At 38.6% G+C, this 21,886-nt stretch overlaps 1 pseudogene; it reads left to right on the forward strand.

Moving 5' to 3' along the window:
- LOC129628702 (adenosylhomocysteinase-like) overlaps window positions 1-21,685 on the forward strand; it is a 37,786-nt pseudogene extending 16,101 nt beyond the window's left edge.
- Window positions 21,686-21,886: the final 201 nt, after the last annotated feature.

The raw sequence follows: 21,886 nt of genomic DNA on the forward strand, positions 1-21,886 counted from the left end.
TTAATTAATTAAAAAATAAATAAAATAAAATCTAAAAAAAAAGATGTTCAACATGCTCCACAGAAAAGTGAATGGACGCAGAGAGAATTTAACAAAGAAAATATAAAGAATCAAACAGTGCTGAAGAGTACAATAAATGAAATTTTAAAATACACTGGAAGGAAACAGTAGTAGATTAGATGATACAAAGGAATGGATCAGTGAACTGGAAGACAGAGTAGTGGAAATCAGGCAAGCTGAAAAAGGAAAAGAAGAAAGAATTTTTTTAAATGAGAACAGTTTAAGAGACATCTGAGACAAGGGCAAAGTATATTAATATTTGCATTGTAGGGACCCAAAAAGGAGATGAGAGAGAAAGGGGAAGATACCTTATATGAAGAACTAATAGCTAAAAACTTCAGCTAACCTGGTAAAGGAAACAAAAACCCAGATTCAGGGAGAAAGAGAGTCCCAAACAAGTTGAATCCAAAGAGATCCACAGCAAGATACATTATAATTAAATGAGTAAAAATTGAAGATAAAAAGAATGTTAAAAGCAGAAAGAAAAAAGCAGCCATTATACATTAAAGAAACTCCCATAAAGCTAACAGGTGACTCTTTAGCACAAACTTTGAAAACCAGAAGGTTTGGCATAATATATTCAAAGTAAGAAAGGAAAAAACCTGGAACCAAAAATACTCTATCCACCAAGGCTCTGATTCAAATTTGAAGGAACAATAAAAGGTTTTACAAACAAGCAAAAGTTTAGAATTTAGCACCAGTAACTTGGCTTTCCAAGAAATGCTGTAGAGGTTTCTGTGAGTGGAAAAAAGTAGATCATACCTATAAATATGAAAATTATGATAGAATCTTATCAATAAAGGGAAACATACAGCAAAGTTAATAGAGCAACCACTTACAAAGCTAGTGCATGCCTGCAATGTTGCTTCAGTCATGTTCAACTCTTTTAGACCCTATGGACTATAGCCTGCCAGGCTACTCTGTCCCTGGGATTCTCCAGGCAAGAATACTGGAGTGGGTTGTTATGCACTCCTCCAGGGGATCTTCCTGACTCAGGGATTGAACCCACGTCTCTTACAACTCCTGCATTGGCAGGCAGGTTCTTTACCTCTAGTGCCACCTGGGAATCCCATAAAGCTAGTAGGAAGATTCAGACAGATATAGAAAAATCATCAATATCCATGATAATTAGTGGTTGTATACAAAAAAGAAGATGTAAAATATGATGTCAAAAACGTTAACTATGGGAGGGAGTGAAAATGCAAGGCTATTAGAAACATTCAAACTTAAGAAATTATCAGCTTAAAAATTTAACATATGTTTATGTTTACATATAAACCTCACGGTACCAGTAAACCAAACATCTATAATAGATACACACATAAAAAGAGAAAGAAATTAAAACATAACATTAAAGATGGTTATCAAATCATAAGGGAAGAGAGGAAATAAAGAAACAGAAAGAACTATAAAAACAACAGCAAACAATTAACAAAATGCCAATAAGTACACACCTATCAATAACTACTAAAAGTGTAGATGGATTAAATGCTCCAATCAAAAGACATAGAGCAGTTGAATGGATAAAAACAATACCCATATAAATGCTGCCTAAAAGACTCTCTGGAGAAGGCAATGGCACCCCACTCCAGTACTCTTGAAGCCTGGAGAATCCCATGGATGGAGGAGCCTGGTAGGGTGCAGTCCATGGGGTCGCTAAGAGTCAGATATGACTGAGCGACTTCACTTTCACTTTTCACTTTCATGCATTGGAAGAGGAAATGGCAACCCACTCCTGTGTTCTTGCCTGGAGAATCCCAGGGACGGGGGAGCCTGATGGGCTGCCATCTATGGGGTCGCACAGAGTTGGACATGACTGAAGTGACTTAGCAGCAGCAGCAAAAGACTCTCACTTCAGATTAAAAGACATTTAAAGACACACATTTAAATACTTTTAAAGTCAGCTCTTTGGCCACCTGATGCGAAGAGCTGACTCATTTGAAAAGACCCTGATGCTGGGAAAGATTGAAGGCTCGAGGAGAAGGGGACAACAGAGGATGATATGGTTGGATGGCATCACCGACTCAATGGACATGAGTCTGAGTAAACTCCGGGAGCTGGTGATGGACAGGGAGGCCTGGCGTGCTGCAGTCCATGGCTCACAAAGAGTCAAACATGGCTGAGCGACTGAACTGAACTTCAAAGGCACACAACAGTACATGAACCGTGAACTTCCAGCTATTCAACATGGATTTAGAAAAGGCAGAGGAACCAGAGATCAAATTGCCAACATCCGATGGATCATTGAAAAAGCAAGAGAGTTCCAGAAAAACATCTACTGGGGTCACAAAGAGTCAGACCCGACTGAGCAACTGAACTGAACTGATTCATGCTGAAGCTGAAACTCTAATACTTTGGTCACCTGATTAAAGAACTGCCTCATTGGAAAAGATGCTGATGCTGGGAAAGATTGAAGGCAGGAAGAGAAGGGGACAACAGAGGATGAGATGTGTGGATGGCATCATGGAGTCAATGGACATGAGTTTGAGCAAGCCCCGGGAGAATTGATGATGGACAGTGAAGCCTGGCATGCTGAAGTCCAAGGGGTCACAAAGTTTAACACAACCGAGTGACTGAGCTGAACTGAAACATATCAATGTATCACTGAAGAAATAAAGAAGGAAATCAGAAGCTACCAGGAGACAAAAGAAAATGGAAACACAGTGAACCAAACCATAAAGGACACAGCAAAAGTAGTTCTAAGGCTGGGGTTTATAGAAATACTAACCTACTTTAGGAAATAAAAATAATTTCAAATAAAGCAAACTTAAAATAGTATAAAAATAATAACCTCAAAATTAGTATCATGAAATAAATAATAAAGATCAAAGCAGACATAAATGGAGACTAACCAATAATAGAAAGTATCAGTGAAACTCAGAGCTAGTTATTAAAACATAGTAAAACTGATAAACCTTTAGCCAGACTCATCTTGAAAAACAAAAAAGATAAGGCCTCAAACAGAATTTATTTCAGAAATAATAATATCAGAATATCAGAAATTAATGATGTCAGAAATTAAAGAGAAATTGTTAAAATAGACAAGCTAGAAATGAAAAGTTTCATAAGAGATTACTACAAATTATGTGATAATAAAATGTACAACCTAGAAGAAATGGAGAAATTCCTAAAATATACAGTCTCCCACCTATCCTTCTCAAGCTATTCCAAAAATCGAGAGGAAGGAATATTTGAGGCTAAGTCTGTCAGTCAGTTCAGTCGCTCAGTCATGTCCGACTCTTTGCAACCCCATGAATTGCAGCACGCCAGGCCTCCCTGTCCATCACCAACTCCCGGAGTTCACTCAAACTCATGTCCATCGAGTCGGTGATGCCATCCATCCATCTCATCCTCTGTCATCCCCTTCTTATCCTGCCCCCAATCCCTCCCAGCATCAGGGTCTTTTCCAATGAGTCAACTCTTCACATGAGGTGGCCAAAGTATTGGAGTTTCAGCTTTAGCATCAGTCCTTCCAAAGAACACCCAGGACTGATCTCCTTTAGAATGAACTGGTTGGATCTCCTTGCAGTCCAAGGGACTCTCAAGAGTCTTCTCCAACACCACAGTTCAGAAGCATCAATTCTTCGGCACTCAGCTTGTCACCCTAACACCAAAACCAGAAAAAGATATCACAAAAAATAAAATTTTAGGCTAGCCTCACTGATTAAATTAACACTGAATATTCATTGGAGGGACTGAAGCTGAAGCTCCAGTACTTTGTGTCAACACCTCATGCAAAGAGCCAACTCATTGGAAAAGACCTTGATGCTGGGAAAGATTGAAGGCAAAAGAAGAAGGGGGTGTTTTATAGTTTCTGGTCTTATGTTTAGATCTTTAATCCATTTTGAGTTTATTTTTATGTATGGTGTTAGAAAGTGTTCTAGTTGCATTCTTTTACAAGTGGTTGACCAGATTTCCCAGCACCACTTGTTAAAAAGATTGTCTTTAATCCATTGTATATTCTTGCCTCCTTTGTCAAAGATAAGGTGTCCATATGTGCGTGGATTTATCTCTGGGCTTTCTATTTTGTTCCATTGATCTATATTCCTGTCTTTGTGCCAGTACCATACTGTCTTGGTAACTGTGGCTTTGTAGTAGAGCCTGAAGTCAGGTAGGTTGATTCCTCCAGTTCCATTCTTCTTTCTCAAGATTGCTTTGGCTATTTGAGGTTTTTTGTATTTCCATACAAATTGTGAAATTATTTGTTCTAGCTCTGTGAAGAATGCTGTTGGTAGCTTGATAGGGATTGCATTGAATCTATAAATTGCTTTGGGTAGTATACTCATTTTCACTATATTGATTCTTCCAATCCATGAACATGGTATATTTCTCCATCTGTTAGTGTCCTCTTTGATTTCTTTCACCAGTGTTTTATAGTTTTCTATATATAGGTCTTTAGTTTCTTTAGGTGGACATATTCCTATGTATTTTATTCTTTCCGCTGCAATGGTGAATGGAATTGTTTCCTTAATTTCTCTTTCTCTTTTCTCATTATTAGTGTATAGGAATGCAAGGGATTTCTGTGTGTTGATTTTATATCCTGCAACTTTACTATAGTCATTGATTAGTTCTAGTAATTTTCTGATGGAGTCTTTAGGGTTTTCTATGTAGAGGATCATGTCATCTGCAAACAGTGAGAGTTTTACTTCTTATTTTCCAATCTGGATTCCTTTTATTTCTTTTTCTGCTCTGATTGCTGTGGCCAAAACTTCCAAAACTATGTTGAATAGTAGTGGTGAAAGTGGTAAAACCCTTGTCTTGTTCCTGACTTTAGAGGAAATGCTTTCAATTTTTCACCATTGAGGATAATGTTTGCTGTGGGTTTGTCATATATAGCTTTGATTATGTTGAGGTATGTTCCTTCTATTCCTGCTTTCTGGAGAGTTTTTATCATAAATGGATGTTGAATTTTGTCAAAGGCTGTCTCTGCGTCTATTGAGATAATCATATGGTTTTTATTTTTCAATTTGTTAATGTGGTATATTACATTGATTGATTTGCAGATATTGAAGAATCCTTGCATCCCTGGGGTAAAGCCCACTTCGTCATGGTGTATGATCTTTTTAATGTGTTGTTGGATTCTGATTGCTAGAATTTTGTTAAGGATTTTTGCATCTATGTTCATCAGTGATATTGGCCTGTACTTTTCTTTTTTTGTGGGATCTTTGTCAGGTTTTGGTATTAGGGTGATGGTGGCCTCATAGAATGAGTTTGGAAGTTTACCTTCCTCTGCAATTTTCTGGAAGAGTTTGAGAGGAGAACATAGGCAAAACACTCTCTGACATACATCACAGCAGGATCCTCTATGACCCACCTCCCAGAATATTGGAAATGAAAGCAAAAATAAACAAATGGGACCTAATTAAACTTCAAAGCTTCTGCACATCAAAGGAAACTATTAGCAAGGTGAAAAGACAGCCTTCAGAATGGGAGAAAATAATAGCAAATGAAGCAACTGACAAACAACTAATCTCAAAAATATACAAGCAACTCCTACAGCTCAACTCCAGAAAAATAAATGACCCAATCAAAAAATGGGCCAAAGAACTAAATAGACATTTCACCAAAGAAGACATACAGATGGCTAATAAACACATGAAAAGATGCTCAACATCACTCATTATCAGAGAAATGCAAATCAAAACCACTATGAGGTACCATTTCACACCAGTCAGAATGGCTGCGATCCAAAAGTCTACAAGCAATAAATGCTGGAGAGGGTGTGGAGAAAAGGGAGCCCTCTTACACTGTTGGTGGGAATGCAAACTAGTACAGCCACTATGGAGAACAGTGTGGAGATTCCTTAAAAAACTGGAAATAGACCTGCCTTATGATCCAGCAATCCCACTGCTGGGCATACACACTGAGGAAACCAGAAGGGAAAGAGACACGAGCACCCCAATGTTCATCGCAGCACTGTTTATAATAGCCAGGACATGGAAGCAACCTAGATGTCCATCAGCAGATGAATGGATAAGAAAGCTGTGGTACGTATACACAATGGAGTATTACTCAGCCATTAAAAAGAATACATTTGAATCAGTTCTAATGAGGTGGATGAAACTGGAGCCTATTATACAGAGTGAAGTAAGCCAGCAAGAAAAACACCAATACAGTATACTAACGCATATATATGGAATTTAGAAAGATGGTAACAATAACCCTGTATACGAGACAGCAAAAGAGACACTGATGTATAGAACAGTCTTATGGACTCTGTGGGAGAGGGAGAGTGTGGGATGATTTGGGAGAATGGCATTGAAACATGTAAAGTATCATGTATGAAACGAGTTGCCAGTCCAGGTTCAATGCACGATACTGGATGCTTGGGGCTAGTGCACTGGGATGACCCAGAGGGATGATATGGGGAGGGAGGAGGGAGGAGTGTTCAGGATGGGGAACACATGTATACCTGTGGCAGATTCATTTTGATATTTGGCCAAACTAATACAATTTTTTAAAGTTTAAAAATAAAATAAAATAAAAAAAGAAGAAGGGGGTGACAAAGAATGAAATAGTTAAAGAGTATCATTGAGTCAATGGACATGAATTTGATCAAACTCAGGGAGATAGTGAAGGACAGGGAAGCCTGGGGTGCTGCAGTACATGGGGCTGCAAGGAGTCAGCCATGACTTAGCATCTGAACAACAACAAAATCACTGACACACATGGATGAAAAACCTTCAGTATAATATTAGCAATCCAGTTCAATAGCATATTAAAAGGATCAAACATCATGATCAAATGGGATTTATCCCAGGAATTCAAGAACGGTCCAATATCTGCAAATCAATTAATGTGACGCATTACATTAACACACTGAAGAATAAAAAATCATGATCAGTGCAATAGATGCAGAAAAAGTTTTTGACAAATTTCAACATCCATTTATTATAAAAAGTCTCAATAAAATAAATATAGAGGGAACGTACATCAACATTTTATGGACCATACAGGACCAGACCTATACCAGCTAACATGATATTCAGTGCTAAAACATTGGAAGCATTTCCTCTAAAATCAGGAGCAAAACAAAGATTCCCACTCTTGTCACTTTTATTCAGGATAGTATTGGAAGTCCTAGCTACATCAGAGAATAAAAATACATAAAAGACATCCAACTTGGAAAGGAAGAAGTAAAACTGTCACTGTTTACAGATGACATCATATTGGGCTGCCCTGGTAGCTCAGCTGGTAAAAAATCTCCCTGCAATGCAGGAGACCCCAGTTCAATTCCTGGGTCAGGAAGATCTGCTGGAGAAGGGACAGGTTAACCACTCCAGTATTCTGGGCTTCCCTGATGGCTCAGCTGATAAAGAATCTGCCTGCAATGTGGGTAGACCTGGCTTTGATCCCTGGGTTTGGAAGATCCCCTGGAGAAGGGAAAGGCTACCCACTCCAGTATTCTGACCTAGAGAATTCCATGGACCAAGTCCATGGGGTCGCAAAGAATCGGACATGACTGAGCAACTTTCACAACCAGCTGTTCTAGTGGTATTAAAAGGTAATTTTTTAAAAGGATAAATTTAAGGTTTTTATTTTCTTTTTTATCGAAGTATGGGATTCTTCCCACCCAACAGCATGATATATCCTTCCATCTGTTTGTGTCATCTTTAATTTCATTTGTTAGTGTCTCATAGTTTTCAGTGTAGAGGTCTTTTGTCTCCTCAAGTTGGTTCATTCCTAGATGTTTTATTCTTTTTGATATGATGATAAATGGGATTTTCATTAATTTATCTTTCTGATAGTTTGTTATTAGTGTATAGAATTGCAACATATTTCTGTATGTTGACTTTGTATCCTGAAACTTTACTAGATTCATTGATGAGCTCTAATAGTTTTCTGGTGGTATCTTGAGGATTTTCTATGTATAGTATCTTATCATCTTTAAACAATGACAATTTTACTTCCTTTTCCAATTTCGATTCCTTTCATTTGTTTTTCTCCTCCGATTGCTGTGTCTAGGACTTCCCAAACTATGTTGAAAAGAAGTGGTGACCACAGTCATCCTTGTCTTGGTTCCTGATCTTAGAGGGAATGCCTTCAGGTTTTCACCATTGAGTATGATATTGGTTATAGGTTTGTCATGTGGTTAGGATTCCATACTTCCACTGCCTAGGACTCAAATTGGATCCCTGGTCAGGGAACTAAGATCCTATGAGCTGTGCTGTATGGCAAAAAAAAAAAAAAAGAAAGAAAGAAAGAAAATTGAAGAATTTTGAAACTTTCAATATTTGTACTTGCAAAGTATCACTCCTCAGGAATTATTAGTAATTCAGAGTTGTTTCTTTCTCTTCTTTTTTCTCTCAGTCACCTGACATATAAACACTCCAAATTAGCATCACTTGAGTTATTTCAGACTTGTGTGTTCTTGCCAAAAAATACTTTGTCATTTAAAATAAAATCTGAGTGCTATGCAACAATGAAAGATTTTTCTAAGGACTTACATACAAAATGATATTTTTTTGACTCAGGGATTAATTTATAGAAAAACTTGGTTGGGCATATATGAAAATTAGAAAAATTTGGTTGTTTTGATGGAGAGGATGGTAAAGAAATTTTGTGAGAGAGTAATGGAAAGAACTGTCTTGAAATTTATTCAACGGGCAAAAGAGGAGAGGAGAGGAGAGTGTTTCAAAAAGATGGAATAATAAGGAAAGTAAAAGAGAAAAATGGTGCTTCAGGGTCCTGTCAATGACTGGATTTTAGAAATTATAAGAAGAAAAAGTGGGAGGCAGGCCTAGTAGGACTCAACGCTGAGGTGGCTTATGGTGGTAATTTCTTCCAAACTGCAAACTGAGACATATGGTCAAACAACAGATATTTCCTGATTTGTGAATTTATTTACTAGAACATTCTGATAAAGCATAGATTTTTTGTTCTTTTTTTTTTTAAATTTTATTTTATTTTTAAACTTTACAATATTGTATTGGTTTTGCCAAACATCGAAATGAATCCGCCACAGGTATACATGTGTTCCCCATCCTGAACCCTCCTCCCTCCTCCCTCCCCTAAAGCATAGATTTTTAAGCCAAATTTCATTAGTCATTTAACAAACTGCTTCTGTGAAAAGGATAAAATCTTTATGAAATTACATTATTGGCTATGTGATCCATCACTGCTATCTTATGTGAAGTTGTTTGCAAAAGACAAAATGAGAAATATTTTGCACATTTATAATTTTTAGTACATATCATAAGAATGTTACAATATTTTTAACTAAACATCCTTATGTGATGAGCCAGTCCATATTAAGAGGCGAGATTAGTAGCTTTAAAAAATTTTTGTATCGTGAGTTGGAATTAGGCAACATGAGAAGAACAAGCAAAAAGAAATATTGGAAAAACTGATTTCAAATAGGGATATGCTTTAAACCTCTGGAAAATGCCAACTACTAATACAGAACAACTCAGGATGGGAGCAATTCTCTTGAGAAAAAGTCTCATGAAATCAATCAGTGAACATATACGTGGAGTATACATGGTTCAGAACTCCAGAGGGGTATTACAGCAGGAAGAGCAGAGATCCTTGTTCTTTCCTATATTACAGAGATAGTGTTTCAAGAGCTAGTTGGCTGAGAAGATTCAGTTTCTTCTTACTTAAGACATTTTTAGATCATAAAGTTTAAAGCTGCTTGCTTATAAAAACACAGAGAAAAGTCTTAAGTACAAAATAGAAAGAATCAATATAGCCCCATGACCCAGAGTTATGGGTCATTGATCAAAACCCAGAGTATTTTGTTCCCCTAAAATTTCAACATAATGAAGAATTTTCAAACCAATAATGAAATCTTGAAACCTTTACCTGTGAGATCCACTAATATAAATCGATATGAAAAGAAAACACAAGCTTCTTACAAAATGTACCTTTCCCTTATTTACTATTTAAAGCAAACCTATATACCTAAGGGGGTACTTCCCTATGAATATCTCTACCACTGCCCTGCTCTCTGTCAGATAATTTGTGTGTGTGTGTGTGTGTGTGTGTAAATGGGGAGAGTGAAGGCTTGATATGGAAAGTACAGTCGGGAGGAGAAAGACTAAAGAATAGAATGGGTGTATGTATGCATGTACGCTAAGTCACTTCAGTTGTATCTGACTCTTTGCGACCCTATGGACCATAGCCCGCCAGGATCCTCTGTCCATCGTATTCTCCAGGCAAGAATACCAGAGTGGTTTGTTGTGCCCTTCTCCAGGGCATCTCCCCAACCCAGGGATCGAACCCATCCATGTCTGTTACATCTGCCGCATTGGCAGGCGGGTTCTTTCCCATTAGCGCCACCTTGGCATCAATGCAATTGTTGCATGGTAAAATCTGATGCAACTAAAACAGAGCAACATCTGACTTTGGGAACAAGCAGAGCCCTTTGGTTCCAGAAGAAGAAGGCTCCTTCTGAAGCAGGCAGCCACTCTACCTGCCAGAACTTATACCTATTGGCATAGGTTTTGTTGTTCTAATCCATAAGGCTCTTCAGTCTCCATTACTTCACTGCTGTATTTAGGGAATAGAAATTTGGGGGGATGTTGCAAAAATTTTCTTTTGGGGGATATTCTCTCAGCAATGCTTCTACAAAGGCAGGTAGAGCATGAACCCTCAGCAGGCTCCAATGTCTCCCCAACATCTTCTAGCCCAAGAGGGTCTCATTCTAGTCAACAAACAGGGTTATGCTGGGAAACAACATTCTTCTCCCAAAATATTTTGACTAAACATTGGCCTCTCTTTGTTCATTAGAGAAAGAAAAGCCTCAAAAGCTTACAGGTTTTTCTATTTTTTCCCTGACACATATCTTTCTTAAATCAATGAATGCAGACCAGTAACAAACTTAAATTTAGGGGAAATGAAAGGGAAAATTCAGATAGACAAAAGTAATTTGTAAGTCATTATCTCAAATATATTTCAGATACAATTTTTGACTCATGTAGTTATTTGTTATCATAGATTTCTAAACAAATTCTTCTATTTTATTTAGTACTTTGATGTATGCCAAATCAAAACCTACAAAATTCAGCTCAGAAAATACAGAGAAATGTACTGTTGGACACACCCATATCCTGAATCTGGATGTTGAGAAACAATGTAAGGGGGAGAAGCGGCAACTTGCTTGCTCCTGATATGGTGGTACCAAGAGCACTGGTGATACACTTAGAAAAACCAGCATCCAGATCCCTTTCTATACATGAATTGTGTAACATTGGATGAATCACATAGTTACAGTTGTCATACATTTAGACAGTAATTTTCTTAAAAGAAGGAATCACATTTGATTGTTTCCATCTTTATATCCTCAGAAATGAGCACAATAATGGTACATTCTTGGTGTGCAATGTATGTTGAATAAATGTGCATATTTTTAACACTTCAGAACTTCAACTTTCTTATCAGTATGAAGTGATAATATCAGCTTCTGTTAAGAAGATTCAGTGAACCTTCATACGTAATTAACTCTGACAAACCCTGAAAGAGCAGGCATTAAATAAATAATAAGTCCTCCTTCCCTTCCACTCCCTTTCCTTTTTCTCTTTTCCCCCACATTTCACTGTTTACTGAATATTCAAAATCTATAAGGGTTTTTTTTTTTCCCACAATATGTATAAGTGTCTGCCTGTTGATTGACCCACAAGAGATATCTATCATTATTATCAACAGTAACAGCATATATAATATTTGAGTGTGTAGTCTGCTAGACATTGAATTGCTAACTTTGTCAACTGCTTTGGAGGAAAAAATTCCCCACCCCCTCCTCATCACATCTGCATCAACCTTTTACTTCACTGCCACTAATCCAGGTAAATTAACAGTCACTGTCTCTCTCCTCTTTGGAACAAGGACATTCTTCCTTTAGTGACACCTAGCTGTTTCCCCACTAATACTTCTAATCTGCCATTTGTCTACATTCAGTCATTTGAATTTTCTTCCACAACCTAACATTTACCTTTTTGTGGTTAGTCAGTTTTGAGAGATTATTGAAAAATTGCTTCATTGTCAATAAGGACATATGGCTTAAAATTTATATGTATTCATTTCATTTTCTCATAACAACTGAATTCCCAAAGGGGTGAAATATCAAGTAAAAAATGACAATTTTTCTACCTTAAAACAGCAATTATAAAATTTGTTCTATAAATAAATTTTTCTTTTGCCTGCAGATAAATGCTAAATACAATTATATTCTTGTAAGGTCAGAGTTATAAATAGAATTCAGAAGCATAGCTTATTTTAACTCATTGCCTAGAATAAAGCTATAAAAACACACACACAAACTAAATGGATGCTACTAAATAACCAATGGATCACTGAAGAAATCAAAAGGAAATTTAAAAAAATATCTAGAGAAAAATAACAATGAATAAGTAACAGTCCAAAACCTTTGGAAAAGCAAAAACAGTTCTAAAATGGAAGTTTAGGTCGTGAAAATTATAAAGAGAATATAGGTACAAAATTGATGACTAATACCAAAAAGCAAAAGTTAAAAATCTAGAGTAGAGTTTGGAATTTCAGATATACAATGTTATATAAAAGAAGAAGAGAAACAGAAAAAGAAAAAAAAGTCACAGAAATTATAAAAAAAAACTATAGGTACAAAATTGATAACAAATACCAAAAAGCTAAAATTAAAAATCTAGAGTAGAGTTTGGAATTTCAAAAATACAATGTTAAAGAAAAGAAGAAGAAGAAAAAAAAACACACAAGGTCAAAAAGTTATAAAAAATATATATATGAAGTTTGCTGTAAAAAAAAAAAAAAAAGCTTGCCCTGTATGATCAGAAATAAGGAAAGGATGTCCATTGTCACCATTTTCTTTTTTTTTTTTTTTTTTTATTTTATTTTTTTTTAATTTTATTTTATTTTTAAACTTTACATAACTGTATTAGATTTGCCAAATATCAAAATTAATCCGCCACAGGTATACATGTGTTCCCCATCCTGAACCCTCCTCCCTCCTCCCTCCCCATTCCATCCCTCTGGGTCGTCCCAGTGCACCAGCCCCAAGCATCCAGTATCGTGCATCGAACCTGGACTGGCAACTCATTTCATACATGATATTTTACATGTTTCAATGCCATTCTCCCCAATCTTCCCACCCTCTCCCTCTCCCACAGAGTCCATAAGACTGTTCTATACATCAGTGTCTCTTTTGCTGTCTCGTACACAGGGTTATTGTTACCATCTTTCTAAATTCCATATATATGCGTTAGTATACTGTATTGGTGTTTTTCCTTCTGGCTTACTTCACTCTGTATAATAGGCTCCAGTTTCATCCACCTCATTAGAACTGATTCAAATGTATTCTTTTTAATGGCTGAATAATACTCCATTGTGTATATGTACCATAGCTTTCTTATCCATTCATCTGCTGATGGACATCTAGGTTGCTTCCATGTCCTGGCTATTATAAACAGTGCTGCGATGAACATTGGGGTACACGTGTCTCTTTCCCTTCTGGTTTCCTCAGTGTGTATGCCCAGCAGTGGGATTGCTGGATCATAAGGCAGTTCTATTTCCAGTTTTTTAAGGAATCTCCACACTGTTCTCCATAGTGGCTGTACTAGTTTGCATTCCCACCAACAGTGTAAGAGGGTTCCCTTTTCTCCACCATTTTCATTCAACATAGTTTTGATAGTCCTAGCCATAGCAATCTGTCACTCATATCAGGAAGTTTCCACAAGCCTCTTATCCTTATTCATCAGTAGGCAAACAGAAAGAAAACCACAATCACAGAAAACTAACCAAAATGATCACATGGACCACAGCCTTGTCTAACTCAATGAAACTATGAGCCATGGCATGTAGGGCTACCCATGATGGAGGGGTCATTGTGGGGAGTTCTGACAAAATGTGGTCCACTGGAGAAGGGAATTGCAAACCACTTCAGAATTCTTGCCTTGAGAACTCCATGAACAGTATGAAAAGGCAAAAAAATAGTACACTGCAAGATGAACTCCCCAGGTTTGTAGGTGTCCAGTATGCTACTGGAGAAGAGTGTATATGTAACTCCAGAAAGAATGAAGAGAAGGAGCCAAAGTGAAATGTCCAGTTGTGGATGGGACTGGTGATGGAAGCAAAGTTTGATGTTGTAAAGACCGATAAATTGGAAGTGGTCAAACAGGAGATGACAAGAGTGAACATCAACATTTTAGGAATCAGTGAATTAACATTGACTGGAGGGGCGAATTTAATTCAGATAACCATTATATCTACTACTGTGGGCAGAATCCCTTAGAAGAAATGGATTAGCCATCATAGTCAACAAGAGTCCAAAATGCAGTACTTGGGTGCAATTTCAAAAATTACAGAATGATCTCTGTTCATTTCCAAGGCAAACCATTCAATATCACAGTAATCCAAGTCTATGCTCCAACCACTAATGCCAAGAAGCCGAAGTTGAAAAGTTCTCTGATAACCTACAAGACCTTTTAGAACTAACACCAAAAAAAAAAAAAAAAAAAAAAAAAGATATCCTTTTCATCATAGGGGACAAGAATGCAGAAGTAGGAAGTCAAGAGATACCTGGAGTAACAGGCAAGTTTGGCCTTGGAGTAGAAAATGAAGCAGGGAAAAGGCTAACAGAGTTTTGCCAAGAGAATGCACTGGTCATAGCAAACACCCTCTTCCAACAACACAACAGACAACTCTATACATGGACCTCACCAGATAATCAATACCAAAATTAGATTGATTATATTCTTTGCAGCAAAAGATGGAGAAACTCTATAGAGTCAGCAAGAACAAGACCGGGAGCTGACTATGGCTTAGATCACAAACTCCTTATTGCAGAATTCAGACTTAAATTGAGGAAAGTAGGGAAAACCACTAGACCATTCAGGTATGACCTAAATTAAATCCCTTATGATTATACAGTGGAAGTGACAAATAGGTTCAAGGGATTAGATCTGATAGACAGAGTGCCTGAATAACTATGGAAGGAGGTTCATGATAGTGTACAGGAGGCAGGGATCAAGACCATTCTCAAGAAAGAGAAAGGCAAAAAGGCAAACTGGTTGTCTGAGGAGGCCATACAAATAGCTGAGAATAGAAGAGAAGATGGTGACTGCAGCCATGAAATTAAAAGACACTTTCTCCCTTGGAATAAAAGCTATGACCAACCTAAACAGCAGATTAAAAAGCAGAAACAGTACTTTGCCAACAAAGGTCCATCTAGTCAAAGCTATGGTTTTTCCAGTAGTCATGTACGGATGTGAGAGCTGGACCATAAAGAAAGCTGAGTGCTGAAGAAATGATGCTTTTGAACTTTGGTGTTAGAGAAGACTCTTTAGAGTCCCTTGGACTTCAAGGAAATCAAACCAATCAATCCTAAAGGAAATCAGTCCTGAATATTCATTGGAAGGACTAATGCTGAAGCTGAAACTCCAATACTTTGGCCACCTATTGTGAAGAACTGACTTATTGGAATAGACCCTGATGCTGGGAAACATTGAAGGCAGGAGGAGAAGAGGGCAACAGGGGATGAGATGATTGGAAGGCATCACCAACTCAGTGGACATGAGTTTGAGCAAGGTCCGGAAGTTGGTGATGGACTGGGAAGCCTGGCATGCTGCAGTCCATGGGATCTCAAAGAGTCAGATATGACTGAGACCAAACTGAGCAATCAACAGAGAAAAAAGGAAATAAATGAATGTAAAATGGAAAAGAAGAGTAAACTGTCACTGTTAGCAGATAACATGATACTATACATAGAAAATCCTAAAGATTCCACCAGAAAACTACTGGAGCTGATCATTCAGTTCAGTACAGCTGCAGGATTGAAATTAATGCAAATAAATCTCTTTTTGTATACGCTTGCATTATTATACACGAACAGTGAAGATCAGAAAGAGATATTAAGGAAACAATTCTATTTACTATTGCATCAAAAAGAATAAAATTTTCAAAAACTAGGAATAAATTTACATAACATAAAACCCTTTCCTCTGAAAACCCTAAGATACCAATGAAAGAAATTGAAGATGACACAAAGAGATGGAAGGATATACCATGTTCTTAGATTGGAAGAATCAACATTATCAAAATGTCTATACTGTCTAAGGTAATCTACAGATTCAATGCAATATTTATTATTATCAATGACATTTTTCACAGAACTAGAACAGAAGTCTCTAAAATTTATATGGAAAAACAAAAGGCTACTAATAGCCAAAGCAATTCCGAGAAAGAAAAATGGAGCTGAAGGAATCAGACTCCCTGACTTCAGACTGTACTGCTGCTGCTGCTGCTGCTGCTGCTGCGGCTGCTAAGTCGCTTCAGTCGTGTTCGACTCTGTGCGACCCCATTGACGGCAGCCTACCAGGCTCCTCCGTCCTTAGGATTCTCCAGGCAAGAACACTGGAGTGGGTTGCCATTTCCTTCTCCAATGCATGAAAGTGAAAAGTGAAAGTGAAGTTGCTCAGTCGTGTCTGACTCTTCGCGACCCCATGGACTGTAGCCTACCAGGCTCCTCTGTCCATGGGAGTTTCCAGGCAAAAGTACTGAAGTGGGTTGCCATTGCCCTCTCCCAGACTGTACTACAAAGCTAAATTAATCAAAATAGTATACTACCGGCACAAAAACTGAAATATAGATTAACAGAGCAGGATAGAAACCCCAGAAATAAAATCACACCCCAGTGATTAATTAATCTACAGCAAAGTAGGCAAGAATATACAATGAAGAAGCAGACATAGAGAACAGAGTTATGGACACGGGGGAGAGAGGAAGAGAGAGTGAGATGTATATAGAGAGTAACATGGAAGCTTATGTTACCATATGTAAAATAGATAGCCAATGGGAATTGCTGTATGACTCAGGGAACTCAAACAGGGGCTCTGTAACAATCTAGAGGGCTGGGAGGGGGAGGGAGAGGGAGATGGGAGGGAGGTTCAAGAGGGAGGAGATGAGCGCCGAAGAATTGATGCTTTTGAACTGTGGTGTTGGAGAAGACTCTTGAGAATCCCTTGGACTGCAAGGAGATCCAACCAGTCCATTCTGAAGGAGATCAGCCCTGGGATTTCTTTGGAAGGAATGATGCTGAAGCTGAAACTCCAGTACTTTGGCCACCTCATGCGAAGAATTGACTCATTGGAAAAGTCTCTGATGCTGGGAGGGATTGAGGGCAGGAGGAAAAGGAGACGACAGAGGATGAGATGGCTGAATGGCATCACTGACTCAATGGATGTGAGTCTGGGTGAACTCTGGGAGTTGGTGATGGACAGGGAGGCCTCGTGTGCTGCGATTCATGGGGTCGCAAACAGTTGGACACGACTGAGCAACTGAACTGAAGTGAACTGATGGCTGATTCATGTTGATGCTTGACAGAAAACAACAAAATTCTATAATGCAATTATCCTTTTTTAAAAAAATTATTTATTTTAATTGAAGGCTAATTACCTTACAATATTGTAGTGGTTTTTGCCATACACTGACATGAATCTGCCATGGGTGTACATGTGTTTCCCATCCTGAACCCCCCTCCCTCCTCCTTCCCCATCCCATCCCTCAGGGTCATCCCAGTGCACCAGTCCTGAGCGCCCTGTCTCATGCATTGAATCTAGGCTGGTGATCTGTTTCACATATGGTAATATACATGTTTCAATGCTATTCTCTAAAATCATCCCACCCTCACCTTCTCCCATGGAGTCCAAAAGTCTGTTCTTTACATCTGTGTCTCTTTTGCTGTCTTGCATATAGGGTCATCATTACCATCTTTCTAAATTCCATATATATGTGTTAATATACTGTGTTGGTATTTTTCTTTCTGACTTACTTCACTCTGTATAATAGGCTCCAGTTTCATCCAGCTCATTAGAACTGATTAAAATGTATTCTTTTTAATAGCTGAGTAATATTCCATTGTGTATATGTACCACAGCTTTCTTATCCATTTGTCTGCCGGTGGACATCTAGGTTGCTTCCATGTTCTAACTATTGTAAACAGTGCTGCGATGAACATTGGGGTACACATACCTCTTTCAATTCTGGTTTCCTCGGTGTGTATGTCCAGCAGTGGGATTGCTGGGTCATATGGCAGTTATATTTCCAGTTTTTTAAGTAACCTCCACACTGTTCTCCATAGTGGCTGTACTAGTTTGCATTCCCACCAACAGTGTAAGAGGGTTCCCTTTTCTCCACACCCCCTCCAGCATTTATTATTTATAGACTTTTTGATGGCAGCAATTCTGACTGGCATGAGATGGTGCCTCATTGTGGTTTTGATTTGCATTTCTCTGATAATGAGTGATGTTGAGCATCTTTTTGTGTGTTTGCTAGCTATCTGTATGTCTTCTTTGGAGAAATGTATGTGTTGCAATTATCCTTTAATTAAAAAACAAATAAATGAAAAAAATGTTTCTGCCTCATGCATAAATTCCCCCCAAATAATATATCTCAAATAATTTATCTGTACATTTTGAAAAATTTTGTTAGATGACTGAAGAAAATCTGAAGATAAAAGCATAAATGTTAAGTATGCAGTGGATAGTTTAAATAAAATTTGACTATAAAGTGTGAAAATGGATAAAATCTAAATTAGTACAGTATGTATAAGAAAATCTAGGAACTTCCCTGGTGGTCAGTAGGTAACACTCTGCACCTCCACTGCAGGGGGTGTGGTTTTGATCTCTGGTCAGGGAACTAAGATCCCACAAGCTGGAGGAGTGGTCATAAATAAATAAATAAGAAAATCTAAAATACGAATTCATAATTCAACTGATGAACTCAAATACTACAGGTAGATATTTTGACCACTTCATTTACATTGTTAGAAGTTTGTATAGTCAGATATCCTTAGAAATTAGGATTGTTTAAGTTAAATATAATAGTGACTCTATCGCCCACACAAGAACACTCTTAAAGTGGAAGGGGAACTATAATAAGTAGATGAGGAAACAGATATAAACAGTGAGTCAACCAACCAACATATATATTTATTCATGGTATATAGTCCTATTCATGCATTTTTCTTCTTAAGAACTGAGACTGTGTTATGCATCTTTATATACTCTGAGTAGTAAGGTATTTGCCATATGGTACATAGTGAAATGTTTAAACTAATAGAGGGAATAAAATAATTGTTTAATTAAAATAAAATACAGAGATTTGACCCCAAAAAAGAAGCATCAGAATTTCCTTTCACTCTAGTTCTATAAATGTAGCCAAAACACCAATAGAATGTGTGTTACTGACATTTTTCCTTGAAGACTAAATATTTATAAATTTGACTAAATAAATGATTTTTGAGAAAGGATTGATTAAAAATAACAACAAATGAGAAAACTAAGTACAGGAGATTATCCACGACTAATCCTTTTAAAATTACATGAAGCATGTAAAATATGTATGAAACGAGTTGCCAGTCCAGGTTCAATGCACGATACTGGATGTTTGGGGCTGGTGCACTGGGACGACCCAGAGGGATGGAATGGGGAGGGAGGAAGGAGGAGGGTTCAGGATGGGGAACACATGTATACCTGTGGTGGATTCATTTTGATATTTGGCAAAACTAATACAATTATGTAAAGTTTAAAAATAAAATAAAATTAAAAAAATAAAAATAAAAAAATAAATATAGTCAGAGAGCATAAATGGTTAATTACACCTGTTATAACTTAACAATAAAAAAAAAATTACATGAAGTATAACTAAGGATTTCAAAAAATTATTTAGAAAATTTATAAGAAATAAAGCCATTCACACTTGATGAGTTAGAACAGCTGAACTAAATAACCCATGATACTTATCTCCCTGCTGCTGCTGCTGCTAAGTCACTTCAGTCGTGTCTGACTCTGTGAGACCCCATAGATGACAGCCCACCAGGCTCCTCAGTCCCTGGGATTCTCCAGGCAAGAACACTGGAGTGGGTTGCCATCTCCTTCTCCAATGCAAGAAAGTGAAAAGTGAAAGTGAAGTTGCTCAGTCGTGTTGGGCCCTCAGCGACCCCATGGACTGCAGCCTACCAGGCTCCTCCGTCCATGGGATCTTCCAGGCAAGAGTACTGGAGTGGGGTGCCATTGCCTTCTCTGTTATCTCTCTGAGCCCTACTTAATATAGATTTAAGATGCCTGGTTTCTTCAAATGATTGGAAAGACAGTTTAGACTGGACAAAGTCTGGAAATATGGAAATAAAGTTCATAACAATAGAAAATACTAATAGGGTAATTAAAGGTCAGAAAATATGAGAAAAGGCTTGTAGCTTTGAGCACAGATAGCAACTGACATGTAGAAGAATGATAAAGAAGCCAATGTTTAGAAAAGCAGAGATTAAGTTCATGAAATGGTACTTGACTGGCAGCTAGGAGGCTTTGTTTCCTTTAATCTTTGTTCTGAATTAAATGTCTTGCCCTGCCCAGAGCTGCCCAGCCTCCGCCTCTTCCCAGCCTGAGGCCTGGGTGCATCACTCTGTGAGGAAACACCTCCAGCAAGTTGGACAAGCGTTCTTACAAGGTTGCTGCCGTTAACCTGGCCACCTGGGGATGCAAGGTCCCAGACCTCACAGAGGATGAGACACCAGGCCCTTTGCATATGTGAGAGATGGCCTCTGCCTCTGAGCCACTGAAGTGCGTCCGGTTTGCCCACTGTCGACACTGTGACCATGGAGACAGCTGTCTTCATCTCTGTCTTCATCAAGACTCTCGTCACCCTGTGTGTTGAGGTGGCGGTGGTCCAGCTACAATTATCTTCTCCACCCAGGACCATGCAGCAGCTGGAAGGGTGAAAGAGATGAGGAGTATCTGAGGTGCATAGAGCAGACACTGTACTTCAGGGACGGGTGGCCCAGCATGGTTCTGGACGACAGTGGCACCTCACCAACCTCATTCACACCAAGTACCCGCAGTTCCTGTCCAAGGCATCTCCAAAGAGACCACAACAGGGGTCCACAACTGGCACACAGGGTCCTGAAGGTGCCTGCCATCAACAGCAATGACTCCATCACCAAGAACAAACTTGACAACCTCTCTGGCTGCCAGGAGCCCCTCATAGATGGCATCAAGGGGACTGCAGACGATGATTATGGTGGTGGAAGCAGGCTATGGCAATGTGGGCAAGGGCTGTGCCCAGCCCCTGAGGGGGTTTGGGGCCACGTCATCATCATGGAGAGCTACACTATCAACACACTCCAGGTGTCCACAGAGGGCTATGAGGTGATCACCAGGGATGAGGCCTGTCCGGAGTGCAGCATCTTTGTTAGCACCATAGACTATACTAACAAAACTCTTGGCCTGCCCTTTGAAGAGATGAAAGATGATGTCATTGTGTGTGTAACTTTGACACTTTGTGGACACTTTGACATGGAGATTGATGACAAGTGGCTGAACTAAAATGCCGTGGAGAAGGTGAATATTAAGACCGAGGTGGACTGCTACTTGTTGAAGAATGGGCGTCGCATCATCCTGCTAGCCAAGGGCTGGCTGTCTGACCTGGGCTGAGCCGTGGGTCATCCCAGCTTCGTGATGAGCAACTCCTTCACCAAGAAGGTGCTGGCACATTTTGAGCTGTGGACCCACCCAGACAAGTACCCTGCACGAGAAGCTAGATGCAAGCAGAATGTGAAGCTAACCAAGCTGACTGAGAAGGAGCCTACTACCTGGACATGTCCTATGATGACTCCTTCAAGCCTGATCACTACTGCTATTGAGAAGCAGACTTGCTCTTTGCCTTCGCGCTGCTGTCCTTGTCTGGGTCCCACTTCTCCTCCCTAAGAACAAATGGAACCACCTTTGAGATTGGTTTGATAATGTCTGTCATCGATACCCTGGGACTAGTCACTCAGTATTTGGCGTCTGCTGCATCCTTCATGCTGTTCCAAGTGTGGCACGGGGAATTGAGAAGTCCCTCC

Source organism: Bubalus kerabau, chromosome 15 (assembly GCF_029407905.1).
Source record: "Bubalus kerabau isolate K-KA32 ecotype Philippines breed swamp buffalo chromosome 15, PCC_UOA_SB_1v2, whole genome shotgun sequence".
In the NCBI taxonomy this organism is placed as follows: domain Eukaryota; kingdom Metazoa; phylum Chordata; class Mammalia; order Artiodactyla; family Bovidae; genus Bubalus; species Bubalus kerabau.